The 21,419-nt window shown below is 39.5% G+C and overlaps 1 long non-coding RNA gene across 1 annotated transcript; it reads right to left on the bottom strand.

Annotated features, from left to right (window-relative positions):
- Window positions 1–2,028: 2,028 nt before the first annotated feature.
- LOC104143223 (uncharacterized) lies at window positions 2,029–4,898 on the bottom strand. Its single transcript, XR_693877.2, has 3 exons — window positions 4,586–4,898; window positions 3,759–3,981; window positions 2,029–3,091 (listed from the first exon to the last, which is right to left on the bottom strand). It is a non-coding gene; the product is annotated as an uncharacterized lncRNA (long non-coding RNA).
- Window positions 4,899–21,419: the final 16,521 nt, after the last annotated feature.

The raw sequence follows: 21,419 nt of genomic DNA, 5'->3' as shown, positions 1-21,419 counted from the left end.
TTCTAAAGTTTTTGACATGGATTTTTTTCCTCCTGTTTTCTCTTGAGAGCAGAATCAGAAGTGGCAGAAATCTCAGAGATGGGCTATCTTTGTGAAATTTCCAAGGGCTTTTTCTCTTTTTCAGACGTGAGGGATGCAGAAGGAAGGATAAACTTTCAGACTTTTGGATGATTATTTGAATCAAATCCAATCCCTAAACCTTTCAAGTCATCTTTATTGTAAATACATATTGACAGCCAGCCAGCCAAATAACAGCCAACAAAGGTTCTTGTAACTGACGTTACTGAATGATGCAAGGAGAAGAATGTTGAAAAGGAGGGCCAAAATAGTTGTTATTTCCAGACTGAAATTTGTAATCTGTTCTATAATCAAAAATACTTTACATTACAAGCAAAGCCTACTTCTCCATTCTGGTCCTAATTCCCACTAATTTAAAACTTCCACTATTTTACACTTAAGATAAGCCACCCTTTCTACAGCAGTTGTAGATTTTAGTGCTCTTTCTTCTCTTCTTCTGTTTATTAATAACTTCAAAGCCTTTCTTACCGATTAACCGAATTACTCTATAGGACTCTCATTTCTTCTCTGCTGACCTATTTGCTTTCCTTTCTCCACTTCAAGCTCTCTCCTGAAAGAGTCCGTACTCTCAGGGCTAAGCAGTGAGATTCCTGGCAACGTCCTCTTGGCATGTTCTCCCGTTCCGCAGCTGCAGAGCAGGCATTGCTGTCTCTGGTCATGGTACCCCTTCATTTATTCTTGTACCCAAAGTTTGCAAGTCTGTAGCCAGGTTTGTGGACTCAGACTCTGCTTCAATCACACAATAATGTTGGAAGGTTAGACTTGTCTGGCTAGTTGAGTAATCTGTTTTGGAGATGGAGTAATCTGAAATGGAAAAAGGAGGAAAGTATAGCATAAGAGATATCATTAACCTCATATTAATAAATCCCAGACTACTCAGAGCAGACCCACAGGACATGACAGGAGGACATCTTATTCCTTTTTTTCATCCACTCCAGTTAAAACATATTTTAGGAAAGATCAGCAAAGAAAACATAGAGCTTCAGCATGTGCATGTGCAAACACACTGATTTTGGCCATGGAGTGATTGCCTAATGGATAGAGTCCATTAGGCATGGCAGAAGGTCTCTGCAACAGAGCCCCTGCCATGCCAAGAGCTTTGAGAAGTGTTGCTTCCTCAGTTCCAAAATAAACTACTTTTCACCTCAAGAGAACAAATCTCCTTGTGGAATTTTACATAAAAGCAGGTTTTGTCAAAAGAGTTGGGTTATTTTGCCCTTTCCTAGCCAGATCTGTGTATTTATGGGACTCTCTACAAATGGATCTCCCAGTTTATGTATTGAACACAGCTGTTTTCAGGACACTATGCTTTTACTTTGTCAAGGTCTACCTGAAAGAAAATGTCGGAGAGCGAAAGAAGAAAATTGACTGCTCATCATACACTGAAGAACTTGTGTGAAAAAATACAATGTATACCTTATTACACAGAACTTCTTCAGATATCTAAAGGGTTATGTTGATCACAGTAGTAAACTGAGATGTCCTATCTTGTCTGCATTCAGAGATTAAGCTGGTTCCTGAAGTTTTCTGAAGAGATTTTTTGCTACAGTAGCCTTCCTATGACTTTTTCTGGGAAAGGGTAAAATCAGAACTAAAGTTGAGAAGGACTGCTCAAAGTCAGCCTGAAGCAAGATCCAGAAGACCAGAATCCTAATATTGTGTCCTGAACACCAACTCATTACAGGATTCATCCTCTCCAGATACATTCCTGCAACACAAATGCCCAATATTTTTTGGTCCCATCTCTTTCAGGGGAAGGATGGGAGAGGCGTTTTGATAACTGGCAATTATCAATGCAATAAAATCAGCTTCCAAAATGCCATGAGATTTCTGCACTTGGAATAAGGCATAATTCTGTAAAAGAAATGAAAAAACCCTAAAATTACGCACCAAGAAATCAATATATTTTTTCAATTTGCTTGAAAAATCATCTTACAAAAGGGTCTTCGTTTTTCAAATTCCATGACCACAGCTGAAACACATAAACTGAAAAGAAGTGCTATGAAGAAATAAATCTTCATAGAAATCACAGATTTGTCATGCCATTATTGCTGTTCCTTGGCAAACCAGGTAGTCATTTTCCATTCATTTAGAATTCAGTCAAGTAGGATCAATTCAGGCTTTGCTTGACTGTATCCTGTGATGTAATGCCATCTAATGAAGCTGCAAAGTATAAAATCTGACATCAACCAGCCAGGCCATTATAATGCTCTCCCTTCTGTTTTGACCTTTAAGTAAATGTGTAACATACAAGACAATGAGTGCTGCCTGTAACTAGCACTTGTAGCAACATGTTGAGTACAAATACAGAGACGATGGGTCTGTTGCCATGAATCATCTACAGAATGTTACGGAAGCAAATAATTTATTTCAAATGAGAAAACACTAAAGAAATACTGAGACTGCAAAGTCAAGCCCTCAAAAATTAGGAAATGGTAGAAATGAGATGGACCATTCAGCTTTAGTTCAACTCCCCTTACATCTGGATATTATGCTACAATTTAATTATGTGCTCAAATATTATTTTTGCATGGATATGTTCAGCCATGTTGATTTAGTCGGTGGCTACTTGATTGTTTGTTCTGTTGTTTTTACTAGGCTTGCTTGAGAGAATGAGCACTTCAAAGAGACTGATCCATCCTGTCTTTCTGCACATATACACATACTCACTCATGCACCCACATAAGCGTACTTAAAACATTCCTGTAAAGTGAGTTGTTATTATCACACTTTCATAAGGCGTATGCAAGATGGAGACAACAATCTCCTTGTGCAGCTTCTGTGCCACTCTGGTAGCCAGAGGTGCTGGGAGAATCACCCGGGAGAAGGGTCCTGTTCAGTCCATGCAGCTTGAGTGAAGCATGCTCATTCATCCTCAAGGCTGCCTCCACGCAGTGTGGTCAGTTGTGAGAACTGATGTTATGGGCAGGATTCCTGGGAACCATCGAAAGTCCTCTTCACATCAAGGCTGTGCATCTTCCTTCTTCAAAACCCCTCTCTGAAGTATGGAGGTCTGGAATATGACAGAAAGACTATTATTTTACTTTTTAAAGCATGAAATATAGCTCAGAATATACCTGGCACAAAGAATTTCAATCCAAATGTGTAAAATCTAGCAATGGTTATAAGTAAGTATAAAGTGCAAAATAAGTAAGCATAAAGCTAAGTGTAAAGCAAAGAGTAAAGTCTAATACTGGAAAGTCCTGGTCAGCACCAGGACTTCTAATGGCCCATGTATAGTCAAGCAGTGCTTTTTTACTGTGATATGAGAGTGTTGCAGAAATTGAGTCTGAACCAAGAAGGCTTTGGAAAAAAAAAAACTTGGTGTTACATCAAGAAGATGTTCAATGCTTCTAGACTACACAATGTGGCTGAATGTAAGCTTTATTCGGAAAAAAATCCCGTAAATAAAACAAATGAGTATGCATCTGCAGTGTTATACAAACATCAAATATTCCTTGTGAGATCTGAGGGAATGGAATAGATGGACACTGTTACCTTTGCATTACACACGGAGAAATCAAAGCCTGAAATGAAATAATCTGCCAAACACTACACGATGATCCAAGGCCAAATGGGAATTAGCAGTTTTCATCTCGCATCTCTGTGCTTGTTCTTCTTAACCATGCTGCTCTTCAATATCAGTGTACTGCCTAGAATTTTTCAGCACCTGTACTCACCTTTGATGAAGAGCTTGAGAGGCACTTTGCAGTAAGTTGGAGTCCACCAGGCACCAGGAATTGCCATGTAAGCAACATGGCAATGTCTTGCCCCATTCAGTTCAGTGCTGTAACTCAAAGCCTGTGCAGTGATATGCCACAATTACGGTGCGCATAATGGCTACATTGCGATTATTTTCAGATCTCTGCAGCTCTGCTTACCAACGCACTGTAAGTTCTTCGGCTGGATATGCAAAGAGTTTAAAAAATTCTTTAGCAAGCAATAATGCAGGAAGCACTTTCAGTAAAAGAGAAATAATGTTGTTACACATATATTTTTTCCCTTGATGTCAAAAAGAGTTAAAAAGAACAGCAGCTCAACCAAGACAGTAAATGTCAGCAGTAATCCCATCATCAGTTTCAGGATAAAATTCTGATTACTTTGAAGCCAAAGGCAAAATTTCCATTGCATTTAATAGCCAGGATTTTACCACTAGCTTCTACATTTATACAGCAAGAAATCTGTTGAGAAGTTTGTTTAGAGCTGCCTGGAGTAGGGGAAACAGAACGGGAAACTGTGGCAGGTAAACAAGAGAAATTGTCTGAGAATGGTTTATTTTGTTCCAGCTCAAAACTCATTACTCACAGCAGTGACTGCTCAAGAACCACTTTAACTGCCAATTGCATAAATCCTGGTCATGTTGAGTTATTTGACTATCTCGGCTACCAGTCTAACTTACTACAGATGAAGCAATAGAAAATGCGTATCTATTTTCCTTGCTCTGATTCAATGATCAGAGCAGCACAATTCCATCTCCAGCAAGACTGAAGCATCGCCTGTTACTTACATTTCACTTGCTTTTGATAGATGTATGACCCAGACGTATTTGCAGCTTCTTGAGTTCTGCATTAGGTTTTCTCAGGGCAACTTCCAGTCACCTTTGTTTTTTACAGAATATGAATGTCTCTTTGCTCCATGTGAAACATCCCAGTCACTGCCATCAAATTCTTATGGAAATGACTCGGTAGATTAGATTGTTAAACAATTTTTCATGTACATTCCCCTCCTGGAATAAAGATCTTGAAAACATAAAATTATCTTTCTGAAGCACAGTGCCAGTAGACTGAGATGGCTTCTCATCACATTTACATTTTTAAAAGTCTGCAGTAACTCCAACGAATTCAGAGCAGTTATATTGGAGTGAGTGTGGAAAGAATCAGATTCAATGAATGTGGGCTTAAGACACTTAGAATTTGGACTGTCGTAACAATCCAAGTATAAAATACAATCTTATTTGCTCTCTCTCTTTTTTTTCCCTCCAATAAAGTCATTTGCAAACCTACTGCTAATGGGGGGAAGGGTTTGGAGGCTGTTCTTCAGTGAGACGAGCCTTTGCAAGAATATACGCTTTGCATTAATCACTGAGGAAGCCCCTCTGCTCTCCCTCAGAGGGCTTACTGTTAGCAGGCCTTTACTGAAGAAGACTTAGCTGGGAATTCACATTCTGAATTTACACAGTGAGTTTTGCTAACCAGACGTACTGTTTGGTATGAGTACTTCCAAAGAGGTTCAGCAAGGAAAGGAGTTCCCTGCAGCCAAATTTCAATTGACAGGGGCACTTTTTTGGAAAACCCATGCCCTCTTTGTTTTTGTATTCTCTTTCAGTGAGGAGGTCCAATCAAAAAGTTGTTTGGAGTGAAATGGCAATGGCACCTGGTTGTTAAATATGCTTACATCACACTTACATGTCCCATGTGGCTTCTGCACCTTAGATCATTTGGTTCTGTTATTCCTGGTTGATCAATAACTTTGGTAGCGGTCCATACCAGCATCTTAATTTCCATGAAGAAGAAAAAGAAAGAGATGGGGATCTTGGAAGTGTTAACGTTTTCCTCCCTAATCAATTCCTCCAATGAGATGAATACCAAATAGACATTGATACCTTTTCAGTGGCAATCATTGTAAAAAGCGACTGAACCACATGGCATCACTTACCAAAACTGTATTCCTCAAACCAAACATCAGAAACCATATTCTAGGTTATGCCATATCAGACCAAGTGTGTGGTACTGTTGCTTTTTGTAGGTAAGTTTGAAGGGATCAACCAAGCGTATTTTTCTGGGTCTTTACATATGGTCTTTTTCACTGTTACTGATAAATCTTCATTTCTCTATCAGAAGACAGAGCTTACACTCATGGCTAACTTTTTTTTTTTTTTTAATAGCTGGCCAAAAAGAGAAGGTTGTGTTTTTCAAAATGTGGATTTTCCAGCAAGCAGGAAAGGCTGTGGGTTCCCAGGCACTTCAGACACCCATCCCCATGGCAGAGGACCTTGGCGCTCTGGCATGGCTGGCCATCCTGGAGCCACAGACCATAGAAATTCAGTTGTTTTTCCAGTCAGGTCCAGTTGTAGAGCATCTGCACAATACGGATGGTTTTTATCAGGGTCTTGTTAGAGGGAGATCTTTAAAAGTGAGGCCAAATATATGTTCTGCACACAAACAATTCACAAATGGCTTTGGGTATCGGCAAATTGGTCTTTATAGCAAAGTGATGGTTGAAAGTGATGATAAGTAAAAATTGTTCCAAACAGATAAAAATCAATTTGCATTATATGTGAGCTTGCCAAGCAGAAAAGGTCCAAGATTTTATTATCTGGCAACTTTAGATCCCATTTTTCTGTCTATGTACAGCCTTTTTAGCAGAGTTTGCATTTTTTTTAAACGTACTTCTGTAACCGTAAAACCAAAACTGTTCAAAACTATAGTATTGATGTCCAAAATGTGCTAGGCATCAGTTCAAGAACTTGGAACAAAATTAATTACAACTCTCTCTTCCCATTTTTGCTATCAATTTGCAAATCAGATATTTGGCCTTGATTCAGACAGTGAGATTCTATATTGTTTATTCAATTAACCTTGATTAATGTTTGTCAAGCAGCTGGAAATTTTCATGTGAAAAGAATTATAAGAAAGTAATACGATATGAAAATGTAATACAAAAGCAAACATTTACTAATAGCATTTTACTATTTAAATAGTTAGAAAAATCCTACAGATTCACATTATTGTTGGTCCCTAATCCCTCAATCTGATATTTCTCTGTCAAAAGGAATCTTAGTTTTGATAACCCCTATGCCACTCTTAAAAGATAATCCAACGCCCTGTACAGTCAGTAGAAGGACCTCAAATGCTTTCACCAGGTCTGGATCAAATCCTGAATGCTTTTATTTGGAAAAATATTGAATACTGAATTCCCTCTCTTGTACCTTGGACCTTTGTTGTCAGTAAGACATTTTTAGAGCAAACTTTAATTACTTTTCAGCAGGGTCTGCAATACATCATGGCTTCTAATCCAGACTACTATCCAGACTAGTACTGACCTAAACAGAAGCTCAAATGACTAACCAGAAAGTTTCTCTATCGTCCTTGACTTTAATTTTAAGATTTAGTTGGTATAGATTTCTGAGAGGTTCTTGTCTGAGTGCTAGGCCTGTTCAATCAGCCGCCGTCTGTGACAAACAATTTCTAGAAACAAACCCCCCTTATTTTAATGATCCAGTTAATCCTAAATCAGTAAAATATAAAGGATACAGACAGAATAGATGAAACAGTATTGGTTGCCAAAAACAACTTCACCCATAAGGCATTGGGTGGTTTTATGTATGGTGGTGGTGCATGTGACTCCAAATGATTTAAACAGCAACATTCTTGAAATGGAAAGGCTTCTTATCAAAAAAAGAAGAAAGACATAGAGCTGCTGTTCTTGTAAATGATTTTGGTTTGGTTTCTGATTATGCACTGCTTAGCCTGTAACTTATTCCTTTTTAAAGTGGTCCAGATTCCCTAGGTCTAAATAGCATCCAAACAGTTAAACATCAGTCTCAGGGAGACGAACATAAACCAAAACCACTGTTCCTGCAGAAACCATAACACTGAAATATGAGCTCTTCTCCCTAAGCCTGTAACATAGAAAGCGAAAGATGGCAAAGGAATACTGACATTTCTATATTAGACTGCATCTAAGGGCTGTGTAGCTTGTTAAAAGAAGGTGCCAAAACTACCAAGGGAATCCATGGGGGTGATGCTCTCCCTTTCAGGGTATGTGGCCGCACTTGTGGTCGTGTGGGATGTGTGATGCCTTTATGGTCCCCAGAGACACTTGTGATCCCAGGCGGCTATGAGGGCTGATGCTGCCCATGGTGCTGGCTACATGGCCCAGGGAGCTAGAGTGGGCTACCACAGGCTGCAAGCCCTTCTCTTTGAGCTGCTTTTTTGAGCTTCAGTCACAGCATGACCTTTATGCCCACAGCCTGGGTTTTGTGCCAAGTCTTGTAGCTGGATCCTCAGAGCACGGCTGGCTCTTGTCTGCTGTGTCTCTGCCGTGCCAGGTGTACATGGGATCCGAAGGGCCCTGTGTGTTGCTCAGCTCTTGCACCATAAAGGGGCTAACACCTGAAAGCTTCTCACCGCAAAACACATCATCGTTTGTGACTGGCAGCCTTCGGAAAGATAGCTTACCGGCCCAGATGGTGACTGCATTATACACCGAAATACTAGGACCAATAGCTCTTAAATGCTGTCCTAGCTAATGAATTATACGGTCTATTTGTATAAATGTCTGTAACTTCTTATTAGAAACCTACTGAATGTTTTGTTTCACTTCCATTCAAACAGGCGTGATAGTAGTGCTATTAACGCTCCCAGCTAAGAAATAAATGTATCGTTCATCCTTGCACATTTTCTGCTTTTAGTTTTCTTGTGCTGGGTTATGTCCCTTTCCATGTGGCCTTTTATATGCTGGTGAAGCAAAGGACTATTTCTCTCTATAGCTAAACTAAACTGAAAGATTAGGGGAGACGATAGTATTTTTTTAACTTTTGTTTTTCATTCATTTCTCCTAAGACAGAAAATCTTACTCTTGATTGGAAGTACGCTAAATCTAACAATAAAAATTCTCAGCCAATATCTCTATCAAGTTCATACCATTATAAAGATTTTTAGCATGGTGGAGAGAAGCATCACCAGTATTAAATATTTTTGTGGCTTTCTGGGACTTGCTCTTGATGCTCTGCAGTTTTTTACTGTGTATTTGCGCACCATGCTTAATGGTGTCTGCAATAATGAGGAATAGTGCAGTGCAATAATAATGAATAATGGTTTCTCTCTCATAGAGAAACCTCACATTAACTTTGAAGGGAACTTTAGTCATTTAGGCACTGCAGGGTTAGGCTAACAATATTTAATGAGCTTTGTTCTAAAGTCTATCCTGATAACATCAGTAGTTCTGGTTCACAGAAAAGGACGCAAATAAACAGGAGGAAATTATTTTCCAGAGCCATTAAAAACAGTGGGCAAGCAGAAAAAATATGGCTGCTGGATTGAAAGGTGATTAATTATCAAAAAATACATTTTAACCTGATTTCTCAGCTTTTGTGATGCAGCTGACAATGAACATGAAGTTATACAAATGACTTACTGATGTCTTTTTGAAAGGTGTTTCATTTGACTTTAGTAATACATTATTTATTTTTCTCATCTTAAGGGAGTATGTGGGGTTAATATGTTACTATTCATTGTAACAGTGATCATCCTCCCTCGATGTCAAAAATACAGTGTAAGTGATTTCAGTTAATCGAAACACTAGCATTATAGGAGTTATTCTGGAATGTAAGAATAGTATCAAGTTAAGTGTAGGAAATTACTGTCCATTACCGTGGTGGACACTGGAGGTGGGGGGAATTGCATTTCATTTAAAGATGCATGAACAAATTACACGCAAGGAATTGTCATTGGGTTCTTGTAATAGAAGTGACCCTGACATTTTTGTGTGTGACACAGGAGATATTAGTCAAATTTTATAACCTGGTCAGGATATTTAAGCGCTAGATAAATATATGCTATGGAACATCATTGTCAGTGACAGCTTGCGTCATAGAAACCAACATCTGAATAGGAACAGCAATTTCTCTCCTTATTTTCAGATGGCATCAAAGGTCCATGGGAAATTTGTTTTCATTAATGCATTTTTCATTGATGGAAGCAACGAAAATATTTTTCGTTTGTAGAAAACAAATCAACCTTTGTTTGAAGTTGAGAATATGCATAAGATTTTTTAATTTAAAACTTCTTCAACATACGGTTTACTTTCTGCTGCACTGGAGGCTGCAAACTCATTGCATTGGATTTTTTCATATTTTTGTTACAATGCTGCCACACAGCCCTCCCAGTTCCTTGAGAAGCTATTTCTGCTACCAAACTCCAACCAAGGCATCAGCTCCATCACAAAGCATAAAATAAAGCCTGGAGTGGGACTCTTAAGTACCTTCAAAGACTATTAAGGACTAATAAAAGCTATCATACTCTTTCCTTATTTGCTCTATGCAGGAAATTACTCATATGTAAAACAGAATCACAGAGTTGCTGAGGTGGGAAGGCATCTCTGGGGATTGTTCCAACCCCCTGCTTGAAGCAGGGTCTGCTAGAGTAGGTTGCTCAGGACCATGTGCAGTTGGGTTTTGAGTATCTCCAAGAATAGAGACTCCACAACCTCTCTGGGGGACCTGGTCCAGTGTTTGACTGCCTTCACAAAAAAAGGCTTTTTCTTCTGTTTAAGTGGAATTTCCTGTGTTTCAGTTTGTGCCCAGAAAGAGCTCATCTGATATCTCTATTTACAATCATAAGAAATCTTGCAAATCACCTCATTAAACTAAACAAAGCCACTGGACATCCTAGGAGCTTAGCAGAAACACTACCTGAAGAAAAGAACATACAAGTATGCTTAATGTTAAATTTTGCAGTGAGGGAGACTGGCTCAAAGCACAGTGAGAAGAAGTCACTTGTCACCTGTTCCTGAGCACAAGGCTGGACATCTCAACTCAGCTGACCCAGGCAAGGAATATGCTACATAGATGACTCAGTAAACCTTATCTCATGCAGAGTTAATGATCAATGTACAAAAATAAATGATGGAAGATTTGTTTGAGCACTAACCCACTCATTCTTCTGCCTTGGCGGCTTGGCTGGGCAGAGGGCTGCCCTGATGTGCTCCCTCACCAGAGATAATGGGTGCAGTGAGTGCCCTGGAGAGACAGACACAGTACTCAAATGCCAGAGCAGTCTGAAATGCAGGCTACAGCTGAATGCCTACAGATTTCCTTTAGCTATCTGCGTCTACAGCGTCAATCTCCTCTTGGTCAAATCACATGAAGAGTGACAGCCCTCCCTGTATAACAAATGCATAAGGCCTTGAAAGGACAAAAATTATAGCTGTCTAGCCATTGGTAGGATAGCAGTCGCTGAAATGGCTTTTGTCCATCAACATGGACATCTCTTCTGCAATACATGGACATCGTTTGGTCTTACATCCAGTGCTGGGGAGCGCTGTGGGGCCCATCCTCAAGTCCTGTAGCAGGGAGGATGTTCCCTTTCTTTGATAGCAACGGGATCAGGGAACATAATATTTTCCAAACACTTGACCCTACAGATGGTGAGACTTTTATCAAGACATGCTGGAATGTGGAGGGGGACTTGTCAGTGAGCTTTGTGGCTGGAGATCTATTTGTTTTCAAAATTTTGGCCAGAAAGAGAGCAAACCCTGGCCAAACCCTTGTTCACACTGAACCCAAGGAGCAGACCTCACCAAATCCTCTGTACCTCAGCCTTCATCAGGCCCAGAGTGCAAAGGTTTAAGTAGAGAACGTTCATGGGACACTCAATTTGCAAGTGAGAGCCTCGAGTTATCTCAGCTTCTTGACGCTTGTTCCAGTGGGATGGATTTCCAAAGCAAGGCCGACAGGGATTGAAGTGGAACTAGTGGGACAGAGAGAATAAAAATCAGGAACCAGATTGCTGACAGCAGCTGCAGGGAATGCCTTCCTCCCTTGCCACTACCTTTCATCCACAGCTCAACATGGTGAAGCTAAAGCCTTGGTAAAGGCTGGAATATGAAACCACTGGAAATAGCCAAGAGACAGAAAAGGGGAAGAGAAAGCTGAAATGGGCTTGAGAAAAGAAAAGGGAGGGCAGCAGTGGGGTGTGATTAGCTGTGCAGAACCACTTTGATGCGTCAGATGGTGAAGGTCCTGGATCAGAAATAGACTCCCTAAATTACCTAGCCTGGGGTAGCACAATTGCAGAGAGGATGACTCACAAGTAGCCTGAATTCAGCTGAAGTGAAATGGTCTTCATTTCTTCCAAGTGAAGAGGGACTTGATGTACGACGTCACATTCCCCATGTGCTGTGACTGCCAGCCTGACTAGAGGTCTCTGGGAAAACCTCCAGATTTTCCTGTAGAAAATACTGTGGGGTATGCTGTGATGCACAGCCAAGATCACCCAGTTGTGGATCCTAGAAGGACTGGACATGAGGTAGGGGCCAAGAAGCTCAGTATAATAAAGGCTCAGGTAGTCCTGCAGTGCCCAGGGACAGACATTTAGAGGTCCTGGTGGTAACTCGCGAAAGCAAAGGAAATGAATGTAGAGCCTCTACCGCCTTTATGAAGCTATGTCTCAGAGTTTCCTCAACTCTTTTCCTCTCTTTTCTCAAAATAGGCAACCAAAAAAGATTTTTAATCCACTCTCCAGTGTTTTCCTGCACAAAGACTGACATTACATTTCTGATTTGCTCTTGTCTAAATTATTTACATTAAACTTTTGATTGACTTCAAGGCCACATTACAGAAGACTGTAGTTAGCTTTGTAGTTAGCAAATCATTTAGGATCCTAAGCTGCATAACAGGACTTAGTCCTTAAAGTCAGCTAGATGTTAATATACATCCTATCCTAAGCCTCCCTTTTCCGTCCTCAATTGAGTGTTTTTCTCTTTCATGTGCAAAGGGAAACCAGAATAAAACAAATATGCCTGTATCTTTCCTGTGTATTTTGCTCATTTTATGCAAGGGGGATCCCTAGTTGTTTGCAAGTTCTTTTCAGGGGTGAAGTTTTTTTTTTTTTTTATGACATATGTATAACATAAAGTATATTTATAGCCTTAATCTGAATTTTTAGGCATCAAGGAGAAAAATTTATGACTGAGACGCCTGAAGTTATAATTACTGCCATTCTGGAGAAAGAGGAGGGCTTATGCAAGTGTTTAAATTGATCAAGCAATTACTTTTTATGCTAAAGGGTTTTTTATTCCTATTCCCCTCTCACAAATGTTTGTTGGAAACCAGTAGTTTCAGTTCACTCCAATAAGCACTAGATTCCTTTGGGGACAAGATTGGCTGGAGGCAGATGCTCTGTTTTGCCAACTTCTTTTCTTTGGAGGGAAAAGGAAAAAGATGTCAACACAAACACAAGTCTGTGATTGATGAGATGTTTTAGGGCAGCAGGGAATATTTCCAATTTTAATCTGTTATGGCCTTAATGATGAAGAAACTAAAGGGATCTTGAAAGCTTATTTAACTTACTTATTTGTTGGCGTCCTAAAGGCTAGGCTTCTGCCAAGACTGAAATAAAATTAAAAAAAATCTTTTTCTTCTTCTGAGTTAAGGATTTTTTTTAAATTTAATTTAATTTTTGAAAGGCATTATTTGGATTGGTACACAGCTGTGCCAGCCTGGCATTATGAATATGATTAAGTGTGTGGTAATGAGTTCTTGAATATAGTGCATTTTTATTATTTGATCAGTCAGTCTAGCACAAAACTGACAATTCCTGTGGGCAATGTCAGCTGTGAACTCAGTGGTGCCAGCAACCAACATCTGGTCTATTTTCTTAGAAAATCAGTGCTGATTTTCTAAGAACAGCATAGCTGAATACTGTAACCAATGGATGCTGATTATTTCAGGGAATGACTCTCTCCTAATAGACTTATTTTCTTGGTATTAATAATAAGATGCTCATTAGGAAAAGAGATTTGAATCTTGAAAAACTTCAGAGGAAGGGAGCTGTGTTTCTCACTCATGTCTATTCAGATTTGTATGGGGAACTTTATAATAGTCAGTCATGTAAAGAAGAAGCTTTCACTTAGAAGTTATGTGGAGAAACAAGGAAAAAAGGAAAAATACTTTATGTCATCACAGTATTATTCTTTCTTGTCTAGACAAGCCAGTGAAGTCTTTCTAAGAAGACCTTCCCAATATTGAATAGTCTTCTTCTCCAAACACCAGACTAATTTACTTGACGACTCACCTTATGAACATTGTATTTTCAGGAGTTTTGCCCATTTGTTTGCTAAACAAAGAAAGATAACTGTACAATTAATGCATATTGCCTGCCCTTGTGTGTTTGACATTCAAAACTAAAACTTTTGAAAGAATCAAAAAATGTTCCTCTACTGAATTTCCTGTTTGGCTTTTGGTTTTCTCCAAGTTCTCATTTTTAGCGTGGTGATAATTCTTACAATATAATAGCTATTTTTCCTTTGAAAGGAGGAAGTATTTTCTTCACTCTATGTGCCTAGTAGATGCTCTTGACTTTATCTTTCTCATTTTTAACTCATTCATAGATCTGAAAGGTTTGTTCTGCTTCATTGCAGGAGATAGATAGTGTCACAAGAGGTCACATAATGGATGCTGTATCTGGCAGGTAGCAGTTGCATGACAGAGGAGGGATCATGTTACTAGGCACCATCTGCAGCTGGTGGAGCCCTTATTATCTACCGTAGCTCTTTCAACACTGTGGCCAAGTGATCTTGCAGCTCCTGAAGCTCCAAACACAGCTTCTCTGGAAAAGAATAAGATGAAATCCCGGGCAAGAGATCCCAAAGAGAGGGGTGGTTGCCCAAGTATTAAAATACTCAATGTGTGAGACACGGCAAGTCACGCCCTACCCAGGAGCAAACCAAGGGTCATTGCATTTGACTTCCTGTTTGTTACCCAGAGTCCATCTGAACCCAAGAGGTAAATAATTTCCACATATGATGTCACTGGCAATTTGATTTCCTGTTCACCTTGCAATCCAAAGTTAGAAAAGAAGTGTTTATATTTATTTTGTCTCTGATAATACAAAGTTCCATTTTTCTTTTATAGAAAGGTGTTCAGCAAATGCGTCAGTAAATTGCAAGAGCACTTTCTGCAGGCGTGGTTTACGTAACCCCCTTGTTAAATGTGGAACTCTCCCTAGGTGCTTCTCTGCAGCCAAAGATTTAAATATTCAAATAAATATTTAATGACCTGATGGTTTTCTTCTTCACTGGTGTGAATATTCCTTTATATGCCAGAGTGATCATACAAAAGAGCCAAGTGGCTTGGATCACGATAACTGTGTTGCCAGTAAATGGCAAGCTGCATATTTTGATTGGCAAAGACATGGAGGAGCATACAAGCTGTGAATTATTTCTTTTCCCTAAGCAAAGGCATTTGCAGGACAATGAAAAATAAAGCCAGATAATCAAACTTGGGTTGGGATTGATAAAGAAATTGGGGAAAATACTGAAAAGAGGTGAGAAAAGTCCAGAATGAGCTCCCCTGTATCATTTGAAATTACGTATAATTAGCATCTGTATGCAAGCTAGACTGTTCTATAAGCCTTTTAGGGCAAAGGGAACATATGAACCTGAATGAGGACAAAGGCTCAGGAAAACCTCTTACATCTGTTCTTCTCTTGATATACGCAATAGTAGATTCTCAAAAAGAGAGTGTGTGTGGAAGAAAGTTGTGAGTTAGCACTCTTCGTAAACCATAGAAAATCTTAGTGAAGAGATGGAAGTTAAAGATGGAGAGGACTCGTTAGTTCGTTTAATTCATAGACCTATCACACCAGGAGGGCTTCCTTGTGATATTTTCTGGTGACCCAACTCGTCTCAGTTTAATTGGTATCAATGAGGTTATTGGACTTTCTCTTGCTTTTCAGGAGACATGGTCTTGGAAAGTAGGAATCCAGGCTTAACTGTTAAGAAAGTTGAAATTTACTAAATTTACCGCATCAAAATGTGTGGCTCTGCTCCAGCAGAATGCTGTATTATACTTGCTCATTAAAAATATGGGTTTCTTTCACCTGCTCCTCAAATGTCATCATTTGTGATATCCTAGTCCTTCAAGAGCATGTCCCATACAGCGTATGTTTTTCCTAATAGGCAAGTTAGCTGTTACAGAACAGGACTCCTTCAGGACCTATTAGCTGTGGCATACCGACAGTACAGTGTCAGTTACAGATCTTGACAGGCACAGAGTTTGTTGAAGTCATGGTTAAAACTGGGGCTGGAGTGGCGGCAAGAGTAGATTGCTTACAGATTTTTTTAGATTTTCAGTATTCACAGACTGGCTTTGTGTTAGGTATTTTGTAGCCTCAGACAAAAAGCAATCAGAGAAGGCCATTAAACTCCTCCTGTTCCGATCCCATGAGTTGCCATCCACTGAGACAAGGCTGCCTGAATGGCAGCAAAGGATCCATAAGTGAACTGCCCCTGTGCACAGCTTGTGGCCAGCTGCTGACAGGGAGATGCTGTCCATCCATGTACGTAGAAGCAGCCTGAGAGAGAAGAGGACATCAGAAAAAGAAAAGATGCATTTTCCTTTTGCTGGCAAGACAATATATTGCCCGCTTGCAAATCACGAGAGAGACTTAAAACCAGAAAAATGCATTTTTTAATCCCAACCACTGTGTATACTACAACAGAATTTCTCTCAGGAATTTGCATATCGAGCTTATGGGTGAAGTAGGGCAAACTTTGCAGATCAGCAGAACTAGCTGACGGCCAGGCTGGGAGTTCTGAAGAGTCTCAAACATAAAATCGCTGAACTACTAACAGTGAGAATAAAGCATTGTTTAAACCACCCTTAATATTGAAGAAATGAACCTGACAAAGGTAACTCAACTCACTGAAAGGGTGGTCTTAGAAAATGTAGAGGAGTAATTTTCAATGCCTCAAAATCAGTAGAAAACATAATAAAGAGTAGAATAAACAGGTACATGGATAATATATTACAGGACGGAACAAACAATGCAGATGTTATCAAAGGGAGTCACACCTCACAAATCTGTTAGAGTTCTTTGTAAGTAACATAGTTAGATTGGTATAGTATATATGGACTTTCTAATAATAGCTTTTGGCAAGGTCATTCATCACAGCGTCTTTAAAAAAAAAAACGAAACATTTAAAAAACCCAGCAACTAAGAAGGAAGCCCTCTTGGGGGCTAAACAACTGCTAAAGATAAGGGATGAGCAACTTTTAACAACAGAGTGACATTACCAATATAGTCCCCAGGGAGCTGTATTACTGCAAGTTGCACTGTTAAAATATATCCACACATGTCATGTGAGGAAAGCAGAGAAGTGATGAAGTCTGAGGGTAATTTGGGATGCTCAACTCTAAAGCTGGCAGGAAGAAGCTGGAGTATGATATCACAGTACTGAACAACTGGGGAATAAAATCATAGATGAAATGCAATGTAAAGCACTCCACACAGGGAAAAAAATATCATACCCAGTAAATGGGCTTGAAATTAGCTACTAGCAATCACTTCAGACAGGGTCAGACTTTTATACTTTCTCCCAAAATATCTGCACATGGCCTCCATTGGACAGAAGAAATACTAAGTCGGACAGACTTGCAGTCTGAGCCCACATGGCATTTTGTGGTGATTAGAAATTTTGGTTGAAGGGTTGGGAAGAAATGCAGACTTCATTAGCACACTTTAAATGCTTTCAGCTCTGTTATCCTCTCTGTAATGAGCAATTTTATTTAAAATGTTTGATCCATTACTATTTGAAATTAGCAGAAGACAGACTTACAGGGTAGTACATGCATATTGTCTCATTCTCATCACACAGTCAGAAAGGCAGCTAATACTAAGATGAAGTTGCAAAAGTGATAGGATTCAGCAGTTTAAGCACATGTTAAAACCTGTTTTAGGAAAGACATAGAAATCAAGTTCTAACTCTCTTGAGAGTTCATTTCAGATCACGTGAGACACAAAGAAAATAGTATATTTTGGACAAGAAATAAATTTTAATACTAGCCTGGACAAATTAGCACACATGATCATATTCTAGTTATGTAAATTTAATAGGAAGTTTTAACCTGTTTACCTTTTTTTTTTTTCTCCCACTACTTGTAAGTGTTACAGTACAAATACTGTAGAGCACTTCTGTTTGTTATATTTCACTGGTGGTTTAAGAGATTTGTTCCATTTTCAGAAGAATCAAGGTTCTCTGGAGAAAAGCGGAAACCGGTTTCCTCAGTGCCTTGCTCAGGGCCTTTCAGCTTGATGTTGTCAAGCGTACACCAAAAAACAGTCAGGCAACGGCCTTTATTCTCTGATTCTCTAGCACTGATGGTGGAAGCAGCCGTGGTGCCAGAGTAACTGGGTGCTTGCAGACAGCCTCCTTACACAAGGCTCTCCTCTATAAATTCATTAGCTGTCTCCCTTTTTCCCTCTGCTTTAGCCCATGCACTGTGTAGGATGAAAAGGTGTGATTAAGAGGTGATTCCCACCCTCAGAGTCAGAGAGTAGTCTGCTTTTTCCTAGCTCAGCTTCTGCTTCTGGAGAGCCATAGTCGAATAGATACTCTATACTGTATTGTGCCCTCTTGGCCAGGCAGTACCATGAAGTGAGGGTCATATTGTCTCATGATTCTTAGTTTTTATTTTTTCTGTTTCCCTTAAACACTGTCATCAGCTCTATACTAGAGTGAGCTGCAGATGTTTGAAAAATAGTATCTTGCGTAAATCATAAGTTCAAGGGTTGCAATCATTTTGTGATCCTTGTGTGGCAGTGAGTGGAACCTGGTCTATTACTGAAACAGAACCTCTGGAAAGGGAAAAATAATAAATCAGAAATTTGTTTCTGTCTGGCAAAGTGAAAAAAAAAATCTATGGAAAGAATTCCCCTTCATAAGCTGTAGATTACACTTCTAGTTTATTGAACCCAGAAAAAAGACTGGATATCTATTTCCTTTCTATTGTAACTCTTGAACTTACAACTGCAATTTGCATTTATAAAACAAAAGAAGAAGATACAGTGAGCCAGCACATAAAACAGTAGTGGGCTCTTAAAGATTATAGTATAATGGGAATTTTTAAACCTGTGTAGAAATCATTGCTTTCCTGGAATATCTGAAATAAGGTATTTTGAACATAAAAGTTAAACAAAAATAAACACCAGTTAATATAGGGTAGGAAATTACCAGTTAAGCCATTCAGTTTAAGAGGGATTAAAGCTAGTGTAAAATATGCCTTTTACTTAACACTGCCCTACTACTTTGGCAACTAGCACTGAGAAAGCATTGAACAGTTACATTATTTGGGGCTATAAAACATTACGAGCAAATTCAAGTTACGGACTTAATATGCCAAGACAATTAGCTTTGCATTTACATATGGTGAAGAGCCCTCCTATGCAGCTCAGGCTTGCTCCACCCCAGCACTGATGAGATAGATAGAAAGGAAAACCAGAACAAGCTCTCCAATAAGGGCAAAATTAGAGTTCACAGCCCATAGACATCTGTGACTCTCAGTTTACTTTCAGTTCTTCCAGGTTAGAGTCTTTAGCTGCTCATGATCCTGGGGCCATTTTTTCCTGAGAGAAGTAACAATAGCTCAGGTTTCCCATGATCAGTGAGCATGCAAATCCCAAATGCTTGTCAAGGACTAGCAGGTCCCTAAATGCAAATACTAAGTGGATTGCAATTTTCCTGGGTTTGGTACAGCACCATATCAGTGTGATTGCTAATACCAGGGCAGACCTAGCAGAGAGGCAGTAACTGAAATGCCGGCCCCTCTAGCTCAGTGTTGGTCCTCTGACTACTCAGTGGCCCGTTGCATATTGTGGGTGCATATTGGCTAACTGGAGTCTATGGGGCTAATTACGACCTGCGTTGCTGTTATGTCACACTGCTGTGACATTGCAATTAACTGTGGCATGTTGCAAAACCAGACACCAAATTAACTGTTTAAGTTCCTGGAAAGCTGACTAAAAGTACTCACGAACACTAAGAGTAGATCTGTTGCAGTGGCAACTCTTCTAGCTTGTAGCTGCATTGGTTAAGGTTAAAAGCAATGGATTCAGATTGCCACAGGGTAAACATGCTGGTTTGTAGGCATTTATGTCTTAATTCTTCAGAATTTATTACAGGACTGGGAAAAGAAGTGTATGAGATAATTGGAGTGAGAAAATGTAGGGCAAGAGCCTATGGTTATTAACTGAGGCAATTCAGTTTAGACTGTAATTCCACTACTGTGAGTATGCTGATTTATGCCAGTTGAAGATGGGGTTATTTGCTTGCTTTAATTGCATTTTAAAAAATGAAGTATTAATTTCTAATCCTCATGTTTTCAGAGCAGTGCTTGAAATCACAAATGCATCTAATTGTTCAAAGAAGGAAAACACAGTTACAAGAACTAATGGTTTGATACACTGGCGGTTTCCCATGTGTTTTTGTGTATCTTTCAAACAGTGAAAGAAAGAGAGTAAATGCTACTTAAGGTAAGAAAGCAGTAGTATAAAAATTAGGTGAGTTTGGTGGTAGCAGATATGGTAAATGTAGTAACTGAAATTACTTTCTGCTTGTCTGGGGAAACTGATTGATTGTACCCTGTACAAAGATTCCTAGAAATTTTTGACTCTAGCATTTGCAAATACCGTTTCTCAGAATCTCGCACAGAAATGGTTGAAATCTCCTTTGTCTGAATGAAAGGAAAAAAAAAGAAGTGAAGTCTGGGACCACAATGAAATTAATTACAAACTTCTCATTCATTCAGATTTCAGGAGGATTATGGCAATGAATTTAACATTTGTAAAAAGAACTGGCTTGATCATCCTAGAGAATGGATTCTCTATCCACCAGCCAGATACAGAACTGGAAGCAGAAAGTACAATCTATCAAGCATTTTCTTACTTTTATGGCTTGCCTTTAGTAGTGATCTGCCAATGCCCACTGAGTTACTGGTTTTGCTGCTGAGCCAAGCTAAAGGGAATGCCTGTTTGCTAGTGACATTTTTCCTGGACTCTAGACACATTATTTTCTCATACTTTTCAAAGAGTGCAAAGCTGAGATAGGTCAAACTCAATAGCTTGAAGGAATTAAGAGCTCAAATGGGAGGCGGGGGACATGGCAGCGTTGCACTCGCCCTGTATAACTGTGCCATGAGTTTTATGTGGCAGCATCATAGGCGCTTGTCAGGAGAGGGAAAAGATTAAACCCTTTCTGCTACATATATGCCTAGCTATTCCTGTCTTTTTCACAACCCAGTCTACCTAGTATGGTAAAAAGTCCCAAACACCGCATAAACGTGCAGAAAAATACTTGCTGAAGTGACAAAGATTGTTGGACATGAGCAATAACCACCGCAAAGAGGCCTAAATATTTCTCCCTGCTCTTAAAGAATACAAAAAAAAAAAAAAACCATCAAAAGTGGCATTTAGGTAGCCACAGGACCCTCCTGTAGACAGTCAGGTGCTCCAGAGCTGGTGCACCTTGCAGCAAGCACAGATTAGGCATTTTTGTTGTAGCTGTTTCTCACCCAGTCCCTCCACATTCTGGGTTTTTTTCTTCCTTTTTCTTATGAATGCCACAATTTTGCCAAGCTGAATTTCATGAGGTTCCTCTCTGCCTATCTACCCAGCCAATCATCTCGTCATAGGAGGCTCTCAGATTGGGTAAGCATGATTTCCCCTTGGTGATGCTTGGTGATGCTTGGCATGCTGACTGCTCTTGATCACCTTCTTGTCCTCCACATGATCAGAGAGGACATCCAGGAGGAGCTGTTCCATCACCTTTCCAGGGATGGAGGT

Source organism: Struthio camelus, chromosome 3 (genome assembly GCF_040807025.1).
Source record: "Struthio camelus isolate bStrCam1 chromosome 3, bStrCam1.hap1, whole genome shotgun sequence".
NCBI lineage: Eukaryota > Metazoa > Chordata > Aves > Struthioniformes > Struthionidae > Struthio > Struthio camelus.
This window is presented reverse-complemented; position numbering and strand designations above follow the sequence as displayed.